Below are 19,554 nucleotides of genomic sequence, written 5' to 3'. Positions count from 1 at the left end.
AATGGCCGCCGCAATGGAGGATTTTTGCATAAGGTTAGTTTTTAAGCCCATAGAAACGCATTAAATGTGTTTTAATGCGTTTCTATGGGCTTTTTAAATCACTTAGCGATGTTATCGCTTTGCAGCGATTTTTGCTGCACAGATTCACATCGCTAAGTGAGGCACCACTGTACATGTATTAGAGAGTTGGTATGTCTGCTGCTGCTGTGGAACAGTAGAGAGTAACAGCCTCTATATATTTCACCTAAGCTTTTCCTAGGAATGAAAATGATTACATTACACTATCTATTAAAGAAGAAAGCTGCTACTTATGCTAACAGGTTATGTTTATAGTGCCACCACTAGCTGAAAGCATATTAGATGTCAGTATAGGAATGAATCTATAATAGAAATACATCTCAATTGCCTTTTCAGTATGGATCTTGACAGAGCATTTATTTTTTTTAGGGTCAGTATTTGCATTACATTAACAATAAAACCACAACTAAAACACTAAGTCAAATGGAGGTAGGAAACAAACCAGCCTAGTATATGTTAAGTGTATTTGGATTGATTAGATACATCTTATTTGTAAAATAATTAGACTCCTTTTTTGTGCTGTATTGTCTCATCACAATTTCATACATGAAGGGAATAATATGTAGAGACAGGCACTGGCAGAAAATAGCTGTTTCTGCAGAAAATAATTTCCCCTGCTTTTTCTTTTCCCGTTGCTTCATGATTTACTCCCAGTCCATAAGGTCCTTTGCTGCAATGATTGGGATGATAGATTGTTCTACTTCAGCTGCAGCAAAAAAAAAAGATACAGCAATGTATCACTCCAATGGAGAAAACAATAGAACAAACAACCCTAGGGACACGATGGCAGACCAAGGACCAAGGGAATTCACTTGGGTGGCAAACTGGACAGCTGGGCCCTGCAGTTACATACAACACAGCACATAAATATTTATCCTATTATTGTTGTGCTTATTTGATAGCCACTGAAATCACATCTATGGTAAAAATATTTAGATTTTTCAAACATGCTTAGAGTTAATTAAGGTTACAGTAGTATGCACACTTACCTGCCTAAGCATCTTTAAGATTGTATTGTTCATGTAACAACTAGAGATGGGGTATTTGTATATGAATATCCCCACAGAGCTGGAGTTAATGAGGGTCCAGCCCCTGGGGCTGGACCATCCACTCACATGTCTGCTGGCAGTGGCCCTTCTCTTCCTTCCAATTGCTCTACAGCGCTGCATGGCAGCCTTGCAGGGAGACTCGTCCTCCCTCCCTCTTCCAGGAGTGGCTAGTCGACCAGGAAGAGAATGGCACTTCCAACGATTGGAAGGATGAGCGGGGCCACCACCACCAGCGGATGTGTGAGTGGACTGTCCGGCCCCAGTGGCCAGATCCTTGTTAAATCCAGCTGTGCAGGGATATTTGTATTCTTATACAAATACCCCCACCTCTAGTAAAAACAAAAAATATTTGGGATGCATATCATCAACATTTTTAACAGGCACATTCTATTTAGAGTACAGTTACTCGGTCAAACAGTCTACATCCATTGAGTATAGCAATATCACGTTTTCTACTATATAGTATTTTCAAAGGCTTTCACGGCTGGGATCTGATAACTCCAGAGTTCTGACTCCTGTCCTCTGAAGTTGCCGGCCACAGATGGTAAAACATTAGGAAGAACAATCTTCAGAACACGGACGAAGAGCCCAAAAAATCTACAAAAACCATATAGTATTTTATTGATAAGAATAAGTTGGGTTGGCCTTATCCTTAGGCAAAGTAAAGCAAGTGTCTCAAGCAATATGATGACATTTCGGTGCCAGGTCAAAACCTTCCTGTTCCAGAAGGCTTTTAATCAAAATAATATCAACTGTGGGTCCTGATGGCAATTTTTAGAGTATATATTTTGATTGTATTTTGATTGTTTAATCTTTTTTACTGTATTTTAATTGTTGTAAGCCATCCGGAGACCTTTGGGTAGTGTGGGTGGTGTATAAGTTAAATAAATAAATAAATAAATAAATAAATAAATAAATAAATAAATAAATAAATAAATAAATAAATAAAGGCATCTCTTAGAGTGTGTCTCAAATTGTGTAAGTTCATACATGTGCTTTGAGAGCACACTGGGCAATAATCTGGCATGCAGAAGGGAAAAATAAATGAGATATGGTCAAATCAAGGTCAGAGGAAAGAGGACTGTGACGTTCCACCCAGTGTCCCCTTGTTTGTTTCCCTCAAACACAGGTTCACCCTCTGGATACGTTTACTCTTTCTTCCGCTACCACTAGTGGATCTCTCATCCGCACTGCACTATATATGCATCAGACACATGCTGCCAATATAACTTTTGTATTTGTCTTTTGGTTTTTTAAAATCACATACGTTCTTCTATTGTTTAGGATCACTCATTAAACTTCTTATATTTGATTATATGTTTGCTTATTCAGGTGTTGTATTTACTTCTTCACATTAACCAACTCATTAATATTCTCTATCTATTTAGCTTTACTATTCCATTTATCTCCTTCTCCTTCTCTCTAACTCTCCAACTTTCCAATTCTCTCTTCTTAGCTCTCTCTAAATCTCCTCTCTAACTGCCTCCCTCTGTCTGTCCCCTTGACTCTGCCCCTCCTGTCTTCTCATAGACTCCTGCACTTGAGCTTCAACTATGATAGACAGGAGTGACGTGGGCATTCTGCCACAAGGACCCTGCTGGAATATTGTATTTTACCTACACCATCTTGAGAATCCATTTCCTAGTAGAGCTTGAATATGTATCTTAATTTTCTTCAAATAATGGACTCTTCCTGGTTTTATGCAACAAGGAGAACAAAGCACCCATCACGGCAAAATGATTTGCACTGAACACCCACATTGTACCTTGATTTTGAAAGCAGCCACTTATCAGAATCTGGATAGACTTGAAACAAACCCTCTCAGTCACATCTTAGTTAGCCCTGAATTGGCAACCAATTCAAAATGCCATGTCCATATTTCATCTCTAAAGGTCAAGCTTTGGTTTTCTCTGGAATTATACCAGATTATAGAAGGGTAGTGAAGTAAAAGAATATCTTCCAGCTGTAAATAGATGTTGTGATACATTCCTATCTTGTTACTCCCTCGAGGAAAGAATGCTGCCTGTTCTATTACGTATTGTTTAGAGAGACAGAAGACTTTTGTTGATATTCTCTCACACACCATTTTTTCGTCTGCCTATTTTTTAGTCACACACATTTATAGGATTGAACTGAACGTGTTTCAGTGTATGCATCTGCAACTCAAAGCTTGTGGAAATTGCTCCTTTGCTTAAGGGAGAATGTAGAATGTGACACCATATTTTTGTACAATTAAAATACAGTAAAGAATCACTCTAATAGCTTTAGTATTGTAGTAATACTTTGACACTGAGAAAGTATTACACACTAAGCTGTCATGGCAAAAAAAAAAAGTCAATGAAGGGAAAGAACTAAAAAGAAACAAAAACAATGCCAAACTTTATCCTTTATGTTTGCAATTTGTTTCTTTATAGAATCTGCAACCACACTCGTATCACTGATTCATTTATAAAAGTGACTGCTCTTAACCCTTAAAATGCACAGTCGTGTAGTTACCTGTAAGGCAACTCTAGAATATACAGAAACACACATATAATGAACTGCATATATACATCTCTAGAATAATAAAATGCCTCAGGTTTTATGTATTTCCAGATAGGAAAGGTAGATTAAAAATGATTATGCAAATAACACAATTAAAAAATGTCAAACATTTCAGACAATGACTATCTGAATTGTTCCATTATGTTCTGCCTAGCATCTGAAACAATTTCTCTCAGATAGAAGACAAGGAAGTAGTTTCTTTGGAACTTTTAGAGGCTGATAAGAGAACACTGTTTATCATTTTACTTCATCAAGGCAATAATTACCAGGATTAGTGGATCACTGAAGATGACAGGTATTAAACTGTAGCTCTGGTCTAGTACTGCTTTAGGGCTCAGAGATGAGACTCCCAGGAGCCCTGAGACATTGAACCTTATTCTACCTGCAGGCACTAAAGCAGGTGTGTTTTGCTGCTGATGCAGCTTCAAACAGAGCATACCACAGGTGATACTAATTAAAGAAATCCTGGGAATATAAAGGAGCACACATTTTATTGCTGATGGTAGAGTGCCAAAGGTTATTGAAAAGCTGGATTGTCTACTGGCCTCGGGTAGATAAGAACACAAAAGGGCACAGAAATGGATTTGAATACTGCCACTTATCAGTGTGCTTTTTAAACTACATTATGGTGCTTATAATGGTGTGCTTTTAGTACTAAAATTGGAAGGCCTTTTATGAATGTACTAATTTATTACCATCAATTTGTGTCACCGTTTTAGCAGCTCCTCTTATTTCTTGAGCCAAGAAAAAGAGTGCCAAGTCAGCATTAGGCCAACCTCAAGCGACTGTGTTTTTTTCTTTTTCTTTTTAAATGCTGACTGAGATCGGCTTATATTAAACAGTACCTTCAGTTCACTATGGTACATTAATATGTTTATTGATTGAGTACTTGGATAGTCCAACTTTCTACCAAGCTGGCTATCAATAACACAGAGTAACAACAAAATCTCGCTTAAACATAAGAACAAAAAGTACAATGCAAAATACTGCAAGAAAAGACATAGCCAGTAGCACTCAGTCAGGAAACCAGCTTACATGCAAACAGCCTATGTGAATACAAGGACAACTTCAAAGGGAGCCAATTTATTCTCCCTGCATGGATTGTGCATATAAATCTGAGGTTAGGATATTATACTTTATGGATCTGGATTAGTGGCCCTCATCTGAGCTGTGGTGATCCTGAGCAATTTTGTACTATTAAAAACGAATCCCTCCAAGGCTCCTAAAGGTTTCCCCAGAGCAAAAGGGAGCCCTAGGAAGCCTCACAGCCTAAAACATGGGGAGCTGATAGGTAACTTTCCATCAGTTTAAATTAAATATTTCTAGCACTCATTCCAGGTTGCTTCAGTGCAAAACTATGCAACAGGGTTTGTCCCAATGACAACAATGATTTAATAGGAAAGAATGTCTTGGTAATAAAATTTAATAGACACATTAACAACTACATTGGAAAGGGAAAGAACTACAGATATATCTATGATTCTATATTAGTTTTCAGTATGTTCAGTTTTTTACAATACATAATTATATTCACAACAGTGCTATGAATTAGACTGGAAAGAGAAAGGCCACTGAGAAAACTTCATCATGGCTCAGTTTTGATTGGAAGTCAAGAATCTACATACACTTTCATATTTATCAACATTCTACCGGCTTTAGCCAAGTACTGAAAAGATGCACTAGACTATTTTGAAAAAGAGCTCTGAATTTAAATACAATTTTCAAATTGTTAGCCAAATCTTCCTCCCTTCTTTTCTTTTTTTTCCTTCCTTCCTAGCAGCTATTAGAAGATAGTATATCACACAGGCTGCTAGTTGAAAGCTCACTGGGTTGAGAAAGCCTTTTCATTTCATACATCATTTACTAAAGCAGCTACACAAAGTCAGCAGATCTCTAACATATATCTTTTAAAATTAAAGCATTTCTGTAGCACTACTCTGTACTAATGTTTACAATTATTTTTATTTGGCCTGAACACATCTGTGGTTGGGTAAAAGAGAAATAATTCCAAAGGATCTTAATCAGTATAGCAAACTATGCTCTTTAGAAAAGACTTCTTTTTCATTTTTTTTACAAACAGCTGATAATAAAATTGACAACAACAATGTGATGAAGATCTGCAAATGCCTCCATGTAAATTTTTGCATGTCGATTAGAGAACCAGATCCGCTTCCATCTTGAGGTGCCAGCGAGCTGGTGGAATAGGTGATGAAACAAGAGGAAGGTTGACAGAAAGCCAGCCATCTGGTCTAAGGAGAGATAAGCTGGTGCCCAAGGTCAGTGAATTTAATTTCAAAGCTAAGTCACAAAATGGCACACTTGTACTTTAATGAGCCACCACTGGATATTCTAGAGCAGTGGTCCCCAACCTTGGGCCTCCAGATGTTCTTGGACTTCAACTCCCAGAAATCCTGGCCTATAGAGGTGGTGGTGAAGGCTTCTGGAAGTTGTAGTCCAAGAACATCTGGAGGCCCAAGGTTGGGGACCACGGTTCTAGAGAACAGTTTTCAGAGGAATGCCCACTGATTGGCTGTGAGTGGTCATCCAAGGGAATGTGGTGGTGGTGGTAAAGATAATACTACTAAGATTCTTCAGCAAATGGAGACTCAAATGGTAGCACTATATACTGTTGGAGGAAGTGGCACTCTTCATTAGCTCAGAAACCTCACTATGTTAGGTCCTCCAGAGTTTAGCTTATGCTAGATAGTTTTCTTAATTTCTTTGTGCTGGAGTGTTGTTGTTGTTTTGCATTATTACACTTTTTTGCACTATTATACTTTTTAACTTGGTGATTCTTTTATGCATAATTGATGTATGGATTTAGAAATATTTTCCTTTTCTCATACTTTAGCTTTCTCTTAATTCTTTAATAAAGTTAAAATACTCAATTTGGTGCACTTCCTGTTGAGAGGTCAGAGAATGTTGGTTCTAAATTCAGTACCTTAAAACTAGACTTGGCTACACTAACATTTCCCCAGAATTATTACATTTCTTCAACTTGGTTTTGTCCTTCCTTGCAAGTTTGGAGTTTGCTCACTAAGGAGAAGATTACTGGATGTGTAGTTCCCTAGTGGTTTCTCGATTTGGTGAAATTTAGCTGGATTCCCAGGAGCATCTTGGAAGGGCTTGGTGTATGTTGATTGTGACTTCACTGAGGCTTCCTGGTAGTAGCACTGCTTGTTTTCAACACACTCCAAGAACAAGGGGAAAGTCCTTGTATATACCCAAAACAGGTTAACTTCAGTGCTTGATGAGAGGAGCAGGATAGTCCTCTGATTATTTTTAGTATCTTGGAGGCTCCTTTGATAATCTGACCAGTAAGGCTTTGTTTTTTCCATTTTTTTTCTGATTTAAATCTTCCTGTTCTGGGATTGTGGCCTCCCCTAACCACCCTTCCAAACAAACTCCCAGTATCCATCAGCACACACACAAACACAGGGATGGTCAGATATAAGGCTTTGCAGGGGTTCAAATCTAGTCATTTGGTAACATGAAGCTACACTTTTGGAGGATGTTGTCATCTTCAGAGTCTGGTTCCTTACATGAAAGAGTAATAAAGGAGAGGGTGGGGCTGTCCTTCTGCATTTCCACACATGTACAGTTATTCCTATTCTGCATGACTGGATAGCACTTTAGTTAGAGTGATAGTCCATACATCTTAACAAGATAATCTACTCAGACAATTTTTGTATTCTTTAAACTACTTCCTACCATACCCAGGCCTTGAGCCAAGGCATACAGTGGGGTCTTGACTTGAGAACTTAATCCGTATTGGAAGGCGGTTCTCAAGTCAAAAAGTCTGTAAGTCAAGCCTCCATTGACCTACAGTGCATTGAAAACCGATTAATCCCGTAACAGGCCGTTTTTGTTCCATTTTGGTTTTTTTCTGGTCTGTAAGTCAAATCTCAGTCTGCAAGTCAAACCTAAATTTTGCGGCCAGAGAAGTCTGTAACTCAAAAAGTCTGTAAGTCAAGCCGTCTGTAAGTCAAGGGTCCACTGTACTGTTAAATTACCAAGTACACATTTACATCAAAGAGTAGCTACAAAAATTACTAAAGGCAGATAATCGTTTTTTCCCTTCATTACTTCCCTTCAGTTGGGCAGAGAAAAACTGCTGTGGGACGATGAACATGCCACTCTGTCTACTTTATTTGTTTCTCTTTACAGTCACCACGAGGAGTGGAGTGGGAACAGACATGATACAGGCTTCCACAGAGTTGCTGGTAAAATTCGAGACTCTTTAAAGTGATAGAACTTAAACAACAGTATTAATAACAGTAACAGTTATGTGCTGTCAAATCTATTCTAACTTATAGTGATGCTCCAGGGTTTTCTCCATATAGAATATTTAGCAGTGGTGTACCATTCCCTTCTTCTGGGGACATTTTGGGACTGCACAGCTAGCAGAAGGCTGCACAGACTGGGGGTTTTTTCCCCTGGGGGTGGGGCACAGTGGAGAATCAAACTCTCAGCTTCCGTTTCTGCAGCCAGGTACTCAACTACTGGTATTACTTTTGCCTTATTTTTATATACAAATTCATTTTGGGTTAAATCTAACAAAAGAATATGGGGCAGAAGTTTATGCCCCCGTGCACAAGGGCAATAGGCCACTAGATGGTTTTCTGTTTGCACCTATACTTGCTAACTAAGTGGTTAATATAATCCATCCTACTTCCGTACTGTGCATTTACTACACATTATAGTCCAGAATGATATGTGATTTTTCTACTCTTCTCTCATCGTGGTATCTCTCATAGTAGGATTATTGCTTTGCCCTTGTTCAGTACATAATACCTGACTTTGTAAGACAAACCTTTAAAGAAAAGATATTGACTTCTTTTGAGTGTGTGGCTATATTTCTTTTAAGAAACAACTTTATGTCAGGCTTGTTACATCTCTGTGCATTGACTTTCAAGCTACTGGTTAGTACAGTTGCGGCCAGGCATTTTAACTAGTGTTCTCTTCCCTGACAAAATACTGACACATACAAGTATTGACTTTCAGACAAACATATGAGATAATTCCATCAATTTTTGATGAGAACTACTGATGCTCTTGTCAAGGAAGAAAATTATTCTTTGGTTTGGTACTCTTCTGAGCAGGAGTTCAACATTTATTAGGGCCTTCCTATCAGTTCAAGCCCAAAGCAGTACCTGGAGGCAGTTATATTATGCATATTTCAGCTTCCTTGTAGAACTGTAATAACTAAAGAAAGTTTGCAGTAAATCTTGCAAGAAAAATCTTGCATTGATCCCTATGTCATTGTGCAGCCCTATAGAGATCAACAGGACATTCTCAGAAGATTGTGTTGGAACTTGCTTTGCGTGTGGCCACTGCAGTGGGAGAAACAAGGGCAAATTAATGACTATTGAAGGGTAGTGTACCTGATTAGCTGTGATTGCTCAAAAACATATGTAGGGAGCACAATACACCCACCTTGGATTCTTTCAAGGAGAAAAGTGGGATAAAAATATTTTAATAAACAAACAGGCCAATCAAAGTCAGGATGCAAGAACACTAATCTAGAATTAGGAACAAAGTGATGGATGCACCGCTTTGTTGAAATCAGTCACAAAGAAGATGGCTTTAAATTCTTTGTTCTATATGTGACTACAAAGACAGGTAAGGAAGCAATGTCCAAAAATCTTGTGCAAAAGGAAATGGCATGGATATTCAAGTTAAAATCTCTTGCTTCAAATGGTTTGAATAATAATATTGACTATACATGCTTATTATGAGTTTGGAATAAGAAATTAGGTTTGTGCCTTTTGAACCATATCTGTTCTCTCACTTTAAAATCTTCTGCTAGAGTTGCTCAACAGCTGTAATTAAGTGCTCTGAGGATATTTGAGAGCGGGGTGTGAACTGCTGTTGCGTAAGAGTTTTCTCTTCTAGGAAGTACATGGTGAGTATGTGAAGACAAGGTTGTATTGAAGGGATACTGTTGGGGTTTTCTGGAAATACATTTGTATTTTTATGTTTTAGATCCTTTACAACAAGACTCATGCCCCAAGCTTTGATAAACGTAGTGAAACCAGGTTTTCATGCAAGCAGTCTGGTTAGCTGGAATTATCTAAAGTTTCAGTGAAGGAACTGAAGCCATTTTCCAAGGAAATTCTGTTACAAAGGAAAGTGTGTGTCTTAAAACCTTGATTGGAGACTTCTAAAACATAAGAATTGGATCATACAAGCAGGACATGTTTCAGCAAGATTTTTCAGCTTCCCGATGGATATGAGTGTTGGATGTGAGTGCTTGCATTAAATGTACTCTATATTGACTAAAATTTTGTCAATATGTAAAGTGATATGGTACTTTAAGAATATATAGTTACTGGAAATAATTCATATTTAGTCCGTCTCCTGCTTTAGCTGAGCTACAGTCAAGCAACCAACATGGATTTTATTACTAGATAACTGCAACTTGGAAATAAAGACAAAAACAATGTATATAAAAACAAAAGGTGCTTTCTACTTTCTAGCACTTAGGGGTTAAAGTTCTAGGAGTTAAAATGACAACAATGCAATTAGGTATATAAAGCAGCCTACCATATATCTAAGTAAATCTTTATATTTGTAAAATTTATATCTTCAAATGTTTGTATTTGTTTGTAATCTAAGCTTGATCTATTTGCAATTATAACAATTAGTATTCGCAATCCTGTCTAAATTTTCTCTCATCCCTTCCTCTCTCAAGTTCCTAATTCCATCTAATCTAAACCCTGTCTCAAGCCATTCTGAGAAAACTAATCACCCACTCATTCTTATATACTGATCTGGATGGGATAAAGCACACAGACATAACTCAGCTTCATTAAGGCAGATTCTTCCCCACTTCCAAAAGAGCTATAAAGGTCTAACTGTCACTCACTCAACATTCAACCATTCAGTCAACCCATTTGTAGTACTATACAACCAATTAATTTACCTATACTCATGTAATAGTCATGAAACAAATAAAAAGAACCGACATTGTCCCAAGTACTATTTATACCATGTGGTTAGTCTTAAGGCAGTTATTGCTTGCTTGTAAGAAATCTGTTTGTTTGTTTGTGGAAAACAGAAGGAAAAGATGCTTTCAGTTAGAAGTCATAATATTTGGAAATTTGCTTCAGTAGAATCAAGAGTAAACTTGCATATTGTTTTAACAAACTACTTTTAAAGAGCTCCTGGCATGTAAAAGGGCATTTCTTTTTATCTGCTTTCCTCTTCTGATGTCAGAACACATCTTCTGTTGTTTTTCTCAACTCCAATGTGAATTGCCTACTGATGGTCCAGGCGTATTTTCTTATTTTCTTATCCTTGGTGTTATCTAATGTTAGGCTTTTTAATCATTCCTTTCAGGCATGAAAATACAATAGCAATAAAACACTCATTCTTTCTGAGGTGTGACTCAGACTCTTGAGAACTATCTATGAAACCTTCAAAAAGTGTGGGTTTTAAGAAAAAGAGCTGCCAGTTCCTATTGACTCTTTTTGGAAAGTGCCTTTAGCTGATATCACAACTGGCGCTACTTTTCAAATGTTGTATATTTATTCTTTAAATATTATACATCAAAAAAATGTAAAATTACAATCTTTCTACAGTATACTTGGTGATGTTTGCTAACAAGTCCATTCTAAGCACACTTTATTTCAAAGTTTAGTTCATTTTCTTCCTAATAAAAATGTGCATACAGTTGAAAATATTTAAGCCTTTCCATGCTCATGTTGTTGCAACTAGAATGTAATCAAACTTGGTAATAACATCTCTTATAGCTGGCCATATTTTACAATGACTAACCTACCCAGAACCTTCCAAAATAAAATATTTTATAATTTCAAATCACTAAATGCACAGATCTAGCCATGCTTTGCCTTAAGCCATAAAGGAGAAAACTGGATATATTTTTACACACACACACACACACACACACACACACACACACACACAGAGAGAGAGAGAGAGAGAGAGAGAGAGTGAGAGAGAGTATAGGTTTATGTGACATATTTTCTCAGGATCAATGCTGAGACCTCTGCACTAAAGAAAAATCATCTTTCTAAATCTTTCTAAATGGAATACTAATTTTTGCTAAGCTGCTTTTTGAAGACTAGGCTCTTTTTCAAACCCAAAGCTCCATATATAAAGGATGGAAGGGAAAGAAGAGGGAGACTGTAGTTGATGAAATGCAAATGAGGCTTTACTCAGACAGCTGGCTGCTTTGGGATGACATGTGTGATGAATGGCTCTTAAAACATGAGCAGGCATCAGGCTTCAATTCAGTGTCAGACTGGCAAAAACAGCAGCATTACTGGATGCTTCCTTTAATTAATGCAACATTTCTGCATTAGTCCGGACACTGCCGATAAATGGGAAAGAACTGATATCAGTGGTAATATCAGAAATCTCTCAGCCTTGAAGCTGGGATGCGATAGCCAAAAGCTGCAGTATCGTAAAAGGTTTAATTGTATTTGTAATGTACCAGTGCACCATGACAAAAATGGAAGATAGTGTAGGCAGACCCGAGTGAGCCAGTGATAAATGGGTGTGAGCGATTATAAAGCAAAGAGGACGGTGAAAACAGACAAAAGACAAGCAAAAGGGAAAAGGTGGGGGACTAAGGATATCAACAGCTACTCTGATGTGTGAAGTAGGTGCAGAGAGAGACCTGGTTATAGTTTCCTATGGGGATGGACGCACAAAGCAGCTTAACATAAATCTCTTCTCCTAAAGGGATTTCACTGACAAAAGTGAGATTTAGCACCAAAACTGCTCACCAGTGAACTTTGCAAGGAAGAACCTTTGTCAGGCAGTCATGAGCTAGAAAGCATTTTAACTCAGTAAATCAAACATACAAGTCAAGGTTTTCTACTAATTACAGATCAGAACAACAGGTTTTCTGTAAAAACACATTATTCATCCATTTTAGGCTTTAAAAGGTCATTTTTTGAATCATGGGGCACTAAACTATTACACAAGGTTGCAATGTGACATTTAAAAAGTTTGGAGCAATATTGTTTAGCTGACCTCTGAAAATGAGACTCAGTGTGCCTGATTTTATTTTATTTTATTACAAATAATGTTCTTCATAACTCAGGAGATATTTGTTACATTGAAAGAATGTAAATAGACTCTAACACACAAAAAGAACCACAGATCTATCTAATACACAGAGGTACGGATGCTCTGGGTACCCAGTGTGGTGTAGTGGATAGAATGTGGACAACCAAGGTTTCAATACTCACCTGGCCATGGAAACGCACTGGGGGAGTTGAGCTAGTAAAACTACTCTTTAAATACCTCATGTACCTTGAAAGCCCTATTAGGGTCACTATGAGTCTGTTCCAACTTGTTGGCACATAACTAACTAACCCTGTTCTGACCATTGTTACTAGTCTGTTATCAAATTCTTTAAATTCCTGATATATAAGGAACCTTCAAGAATACCAAAGTTTCTCCAGTTGGTAAAATGCTATAGGAACAATGTTTTAGAAGCAAATGTTCAGACAATGTCTGTACACTAGTGTGGGTAAAGTGCAGGAAGGCTAAATGTGCTGATGGCTGGGGAAATCTTTCTGTACAGAACTTCTGGTAAAATCTTGAGCATCCTTTACTTGCTTGCAAAAATTATGCAACGTCCAATAGTTACTATGTTCTTTGGCAACTCTTTTCTTGGGGATTGGAATGTACACTAAATATTCCCAGTGTTGGGGCTATTCTTTTGTTTTCTATCTTTCTTAGTATATCCTTATTAGAGTTTTGATAGATTCAGTCTCTGTATGTTGAACTATTGGTATGCAATGTAATCTGTTCCTATTAATTTCTTCCAAGTGCTTTCACAACAACTTTCACTTCACTTTCTAAAACTTCAGGTGCTTCATTGAAAGAGTCTTCTTTAAAGAAATGTATTATTCTTGCTTCTCTTTTACATAGTTCTTCAGTAATTGTTTCAATTTCTCTTTATTGTATCATGAGGAGATAAGACATTTCCCCCATGACCTTTTAACACCTCTAATCTTAGTTTACGTGTCCCTTCGCTGTCTTAGGTCTTACAGAAGAAATATCTTGGTTCTCCTCTGCCATTTTAATTGTTTTCTTCTATTCCTTTGCAGTGATTATTAAAATAGTACTCTTTCATCACACACATGTTTCAGTTACTTTTTACTTTTGCTTCTTGTTTTTCAGTTTCATTTGTCATCTACTGAAGTCCTTTTCTTTTGGAGACTTCTTTGCATTTTTCCCTGGTTACATTTCTCTTTTCAGTCCATAATTCTTTTCCATCACGGATGATCTTGAGCTCCCTAATGCAAATCTGTTCTCTATGTGGTTTTATATTTCTTTAAAAAGGTATTTAAATTACATTTTGGAACAACAAATTTCTACCAGTTTTGCACTGATTTTTGAAAATAACTCTGCAATGGTTTTTGAAAATAACAGGTCAGCATCTGAGCGACTCCATCTTCTGCTTTCAGTCATATGGTAGATTTGGCCTCTATGTTGGCTACCATCTGAGATAAAAATTTCTTAAGAAACTGAAAGCTTGAACACCATTTGAGGACTTTGTTTGACCTACTAAAGGTATAGCTTCAATATAGTTGGCATTGAAATAATGGTATCAATAGGAAGCTTTAAAATGTAATTCTTTCTTTTAACTTGCAGGCTGAATCAAGATTGTGAACTGCAGTTTGGAATGTTTCTGTTAACTGGAGAAAATATTTGCTGTTAGGTATTATTTCAGCCCATTTTCAAATAATCAGTTAAGCAAATTGACTATGGAAAAAGGAATATAATTTCTGCTGTATAACACTGTTTGTGAGACATGACGTAATTGTCTCCTGGTGTAGTTAGATCTGTAGCATGCATAAATACTAAAACATCCCTGGTGGTCTCCCATAAATGTATGTTATCTCAAAATATAAGACATGGAAGTGCGTCATGAAAGAAGAGATGTAAATCATTTTGGCCAAGCTGACCACAAGAACTGAGCCAGACTTTTGTGTTGGAGTCACCAATACATATTTCATGTTAAACATAATTTTGCAGACAACAAACATAACTATAGGAGTTAGAGGGAAGTCATCCAACGACAAAGCTACGCACAGATGGCTCAATTTTCTTTTAAAGAGATTGGAACAGTATACTACAGATCCGTTAAAAATATTTATATTTATTCCAGCCAAAAGAAAGAAAAAAGAATTTTAAAAATAAAAAAAAGAATGGGAGACTATATTGGATGTAAGGCTGGGTGTATGCATTAAACTGATATGAGTAAAATAGACATTTATGTATAGCTAAAGTACTGAACAACCCAGTAGTGTGGTTGCTGACCTTGAACCAGACATCTTAGAGAGTGAAGTTAAATGGGCCTTAGAAAGCACTGCTAACAACAAGGCCAGTGGAGGTGATGGCATTCCAGTTGAACTATTTAAAATCTTAAAAGACGATGCTGTTAAGGTGCTACACTCAATATGTCAGCAAGTTTGGGACACTCAACAGTGGCCAGAGGATTTGAAAAGATCAGTCTGCATCCCAATCCCAAAGAAGGGCAATGCCAAAGAATGCTCCAACTACCGTACAATTTCACACGCTAGCAAGCTTATGGTCAAAATCCTCCAAGGCAGTATGTGGACTGAGAACTCCCAGAAATGACAAGCTGGATTTCAAAGGGGCAGAGGAACTAGAGACCAAATTGCTAACATGCGCTGGATTATGGAAAAAGCCAGAGAGTTACAGAAAAACATCTACAGTGGGGTCTCTACTTAAGAACGTCCCTACTTAAGAACAATTCTACTTAAGAACAGCTCCGTTTGCTAAATTTTGCTTCTACTTGAGAACAGAAATCCAAGATAAGAACAGGAAAAAAAAACTTTCCTTCTCTTTTTTTAACCTTAGGTCACCTTAGGTTAAAAAAATTTCTCCCCCTAGTGGTAGAGTATGTATTAACCAGCTTTGTATTAGTTCCTATGGGAACTACTGCTTCAATGTACGAACGCACCTCTACATTAAAAAAACAGCCAGAACAGATTAATTGGTTTTCAGTCCATTGCTTCAAAATTAGCTTCGTCAGAAGTGCTTTTAACACTGTTCCCTGACCTAAGGGGAAAAAAAGAAAAAATCCCCCTCTAGTGGTAGAAGGCAGAATAGCAGCTTCCCATTAGTTTCTATGGACGGAAAAGAGCAGATACGGATTAAATGGTTTTCAATGCATTCCTATGGGAAATGCAAATTCTACATAAGAACTTTTCCACTTGAGAACCACCTTCCAATACGGATTAAGTTCTTAAGTAGAGACCCCACTGTACTTATGCTTCATTGACTACGCAAAAGCCTTTGACTATGTGGCCCACAACAAACTATGGCAAGTTCTTAAAGAAATGGGAGTGCCTGATCACCTTATCCATCTCCTGAGAAATCTATACAGTGGTGCCTCGCTTAATGACAATAATCTGTTCCAGGAAAATCGCCATTAAGTGAAAACATCGTAAAGCGAAATTAAAAACCCCATTGAAACACACTGAAACCTGTTCAATGCGTTCTAATGGGGTAAAAACTCACAGTCCAGCGAAGATCCTCCATATTGCAGCCATTTTTGCTCCCTGTATAATGAGGAATCCATCCCTAAGCACAGTGGGGAGCCATTTTAAGCACCCAGTGGCCATTTTGAAAACCCGACAATCAGCTGTTTTTGATCCTCGTAAAGCGAAAATCGGTTCCTGAAGCAGGGAACCGATCATCACTAAGCGAAATTCCCCCATTTAGACCATCGTTTTGCGATTGCAATTGCGATCGCAAAAAGATCATAGTAAAGAGGATTCATCGTAATGCGGGGCAATCGTTAAGCGAGGCAGCACTGTATGTGGGACAGGAAGCAAGAGTTAGAACTGGATATGGAACAACTGATTGGTTCAAAATTGGGAAAGGAGTACGACAAGGCTGTATATTGTCTCCCTGCTTATTTAACTTATATGCAGAATACATCATGCGAAAGGCGGGACTGGAGGAATCCCAAACCGGAATTAAGATTGCCGGAAGAAATATCAACAACCTCCAATATGCAGATGATGCCACTCTGATGGCAGAAAGAGGAGGAGGAATTAAAGAACCTCTTAATGAGGGTGAAAGAGGAGAGTGCAAAAAATGGTCTGAAGCTCAACATCAGAAGAATCTAAGATCATGGCCACTGGTCCCATCACCTCCTGGCAAATAGAAGGGGAAGATATGGAGGCAGTGACAGATTTTACTTTCTTGGGCTCCATGATCACTGCAGATGGTGACAGCGGCTACGAAATTAAAAGACACCTGCTTCTGGGGAAGAAAGTGATGACAAACCTAGACAGCATCTTAAAAAGCAGAAATATCACCTTGCCAACAAAGGTCCTCATAGTCAAAGCTATGGTTTTTCCAGTAGCAATGTATAGAAATGAGAGCTGGACAATAAAGAAGGCTGACTGCTGAAGAATTGATGCTTTTGGATTGTGGTACTGGAGGAGACTCTTGAGAGTCCCTTGCAAGGAGATCAAACATATACATTTTGAAGGAAATCAACCCTCAGTGTTCACTGGAAGAACAGATCCTGACGCTGAGGCTCCAATTGAATTGGCCATCTCATCAGAAGAGAAGACTCCCTGGAAAAGACCTTGATGTTGGGAAAGTATGAGGGCAGGAGGAGAACGGGATGACAGAGGACAAGATGGTTGGACAGTGTCACAGAAGCTACCAACATAAATTTGACCCAACTCTGGGAGGCAGTGGAAGACAGGAGGGCCTGGCGTGCTCTGGTCCATGGGGTCGCAAAGAGTTGGACACAACCTATGACTAAACAACAACAAAAGTACTGAAATCTTCTGACTATTGAATAATGCAACGAGTGTGTTTATCTTTCCTGCTTCAAGTATTCAGTCTTTTGGCAATGGAAAAGCTTATAAAATCAACTGGCACTGGCCACCACTTAATGAAGTTTTGAGCTTCATTGACATAGTACGTGTCTGCATATATAAAGGATTTTTCTTACACAAAAATGATTCATTGTAAATTATCCAACCAAAAAGCGGCCACCACTCGATGCACCCTCATTACATGGGACAAATAAGCACTATATATGTTGCAGTACCAAAATTTAACTGAAGTGGCCAGTTTCTTTCTCCGTAAAGAAGCTGTGACCACTGTATCTGAAACATCAATTTTCGTTGAACCATGCGTTGCTAAAGGTTTTTAAGACATTATGAGTATTGAAGCCTGGACAAATTCCCATTGATCAATTTGCACTAGTTCTTTGTAACAGTTGGTAACAAAAATGGTGTATACACTTTCAGACAATACAGAGGAGTGCTTATTATTCTTTAATTAAGATGGAAAGTTACTAGAAAATATAATAAAGGCAGGAATAATAATAATAAAGACTTCATGGCCAAGGTATAAAGCAAAACTAAAAATGAAATGTCACATATGCTCCTATACTATATTTACAAAAAGTATATTGTTTAAAGGGTTCTGTTTCAGCCACTGACTGATATCCCAAGGTCTTTGAGACATCTTGAAAGCTATGAACAATGACCTCTGTAACCCAGTCAGCTTATTGTAGGATGTGAGACTGACAAGAGGCTAAGAATCCAATATGGAACATTTCTAGCTCTACTGAAGTGATGTCTTTGCAGAATAGGGAGGTGAGAAACAAACTGAAAGGTTACAAAGAAAAAGACAGGAATAGACTTACAATGAAATGTGAAAAATATAACCTTGCCTGAAGTCTTGGGAATATGGGGTTAACTGTTGGGAAAATACATGTTTATGCTCCCGAACTGTAAATGCTATAGAATTATGTTATTTATTTTCCCAATAGATAATATATTAAATATTGGTGCTAACATATTTGTCTAAAGACTGTTTTTTAGTAAATAAGAAAAAGAGTTGTTAGCAACATATAAAGCCCTTCTAGGCATTCTGAAGGGTATTATTTTCAAAATTCTGTGCCCCATTGTGCAATTTGTGTGAAGTAGATAAGTTACGCAATTAGTACATGTTGTGCACTTATATGCAATTTGTGTAAAAATTGCCGTGAAGTACCTTGCCTTTTCTTAGGATGAGGTGCAAATTTGTGAAGATGAGACAAGCCATCTTCATGTTCTTAACTTTCCTGTTTCAAGATATTTTAAACTTTTAAATATTTTAATATTTTAAATTTTAGACAGAGCCAGAATAAAACTCAGAAATAACTTATTTTTAAATAATTATTAAAAATTGCTGGATATCTCAGTGGTTTAGGCCTTTGGCTGTGGAGCCAAAGACTGAGAACTTGATTCTGCTCTGTGCCTCTTTGACAAGGGCTGGACTTGATGATCCATAGGATCCCTTCTAACTCTGCAGTTCTAAGATCATGATGATGATTTATTTATTTATTTGAAATAAAAACACTGCAATAAATCTGTAAAGAAACTTTCAATTCAGGATCTAAATAGCAATTAAGTCCATACAAAACTTAGAAACTGTATATCAACAGACAAGAACATAAATATAACACGTTTTATTCCCAAATATATACCTGCACCTGAGTTCAGCAGTTATTTTAGTGAAAAATCTTTCCCAATGTGGATTCCTGAGAAATGCCAGAACACAGCCCTCATGATCCCCAAGCAGCTTGGCCACTGCTGCTAACTGTCACAAACCCTACAAATGACAAGTATTCTCTTGTCATTTAAATACAGTGGTGCCTCGCTCAACGAGCGCACCGTATAACGAAGAATCCGTATAGCGATCCCTTTTTGGGGATCGCTATACGGAGCTGCCCCAATCGCTGCCCTCGCTTTGCGACGATTGGGGTGTCCGGCGGCCATTTTGGAGCTGCCGAATGGCTGCGGACGACCCAAAATGCCCCCCCGCAGCATTTTTGCGACCTCGGTAAGCAAGGGGA

At 37.8% G+C, this 19,554-nt stretch overlaps 1 long non-coding RNA gene across 1 annotated transcript; it reads right to left on the bottom strand.

Moving 5' to 3' along the window:
- Window positions 1–402: 402 nt before the first annotated feature.
- On the bottom strand, window positions 403–19,267 carry LOC140705409 (uncharacterized). The gene is made up of 2 exons (XR_012084791.2): window positions 3,938–19,267; window positions 403–784 (listed from the first exon to the last, which is right to left on the bottom strand). It is a non-coding gene; the product is annotated as an uncharacterized LOC140705409 (long non-coding RNA).
- Between the last annotated feature and the right edge of the window lie 287 nt (window positions 19,268–19,554).

The sequence above is a fragment of the Pogona vitticeps genome, chromosome 3 (genome assembly GCF_051106095.1).
Source record: "Pogona vitticeps strain Pit_001003342236 chromosome 3, PviZW2.1, whole genome shotgun sequence".
Classification (NCBI taxonomy): Eukaryota; Metazoa; Chordata; class Lepidosauria; order Squamata; family Agamidae; genus Pogona; species Pogona vitticeps.
This window is presented reverse-complemented; position numbering and strand designations above follow the sequence as displayed.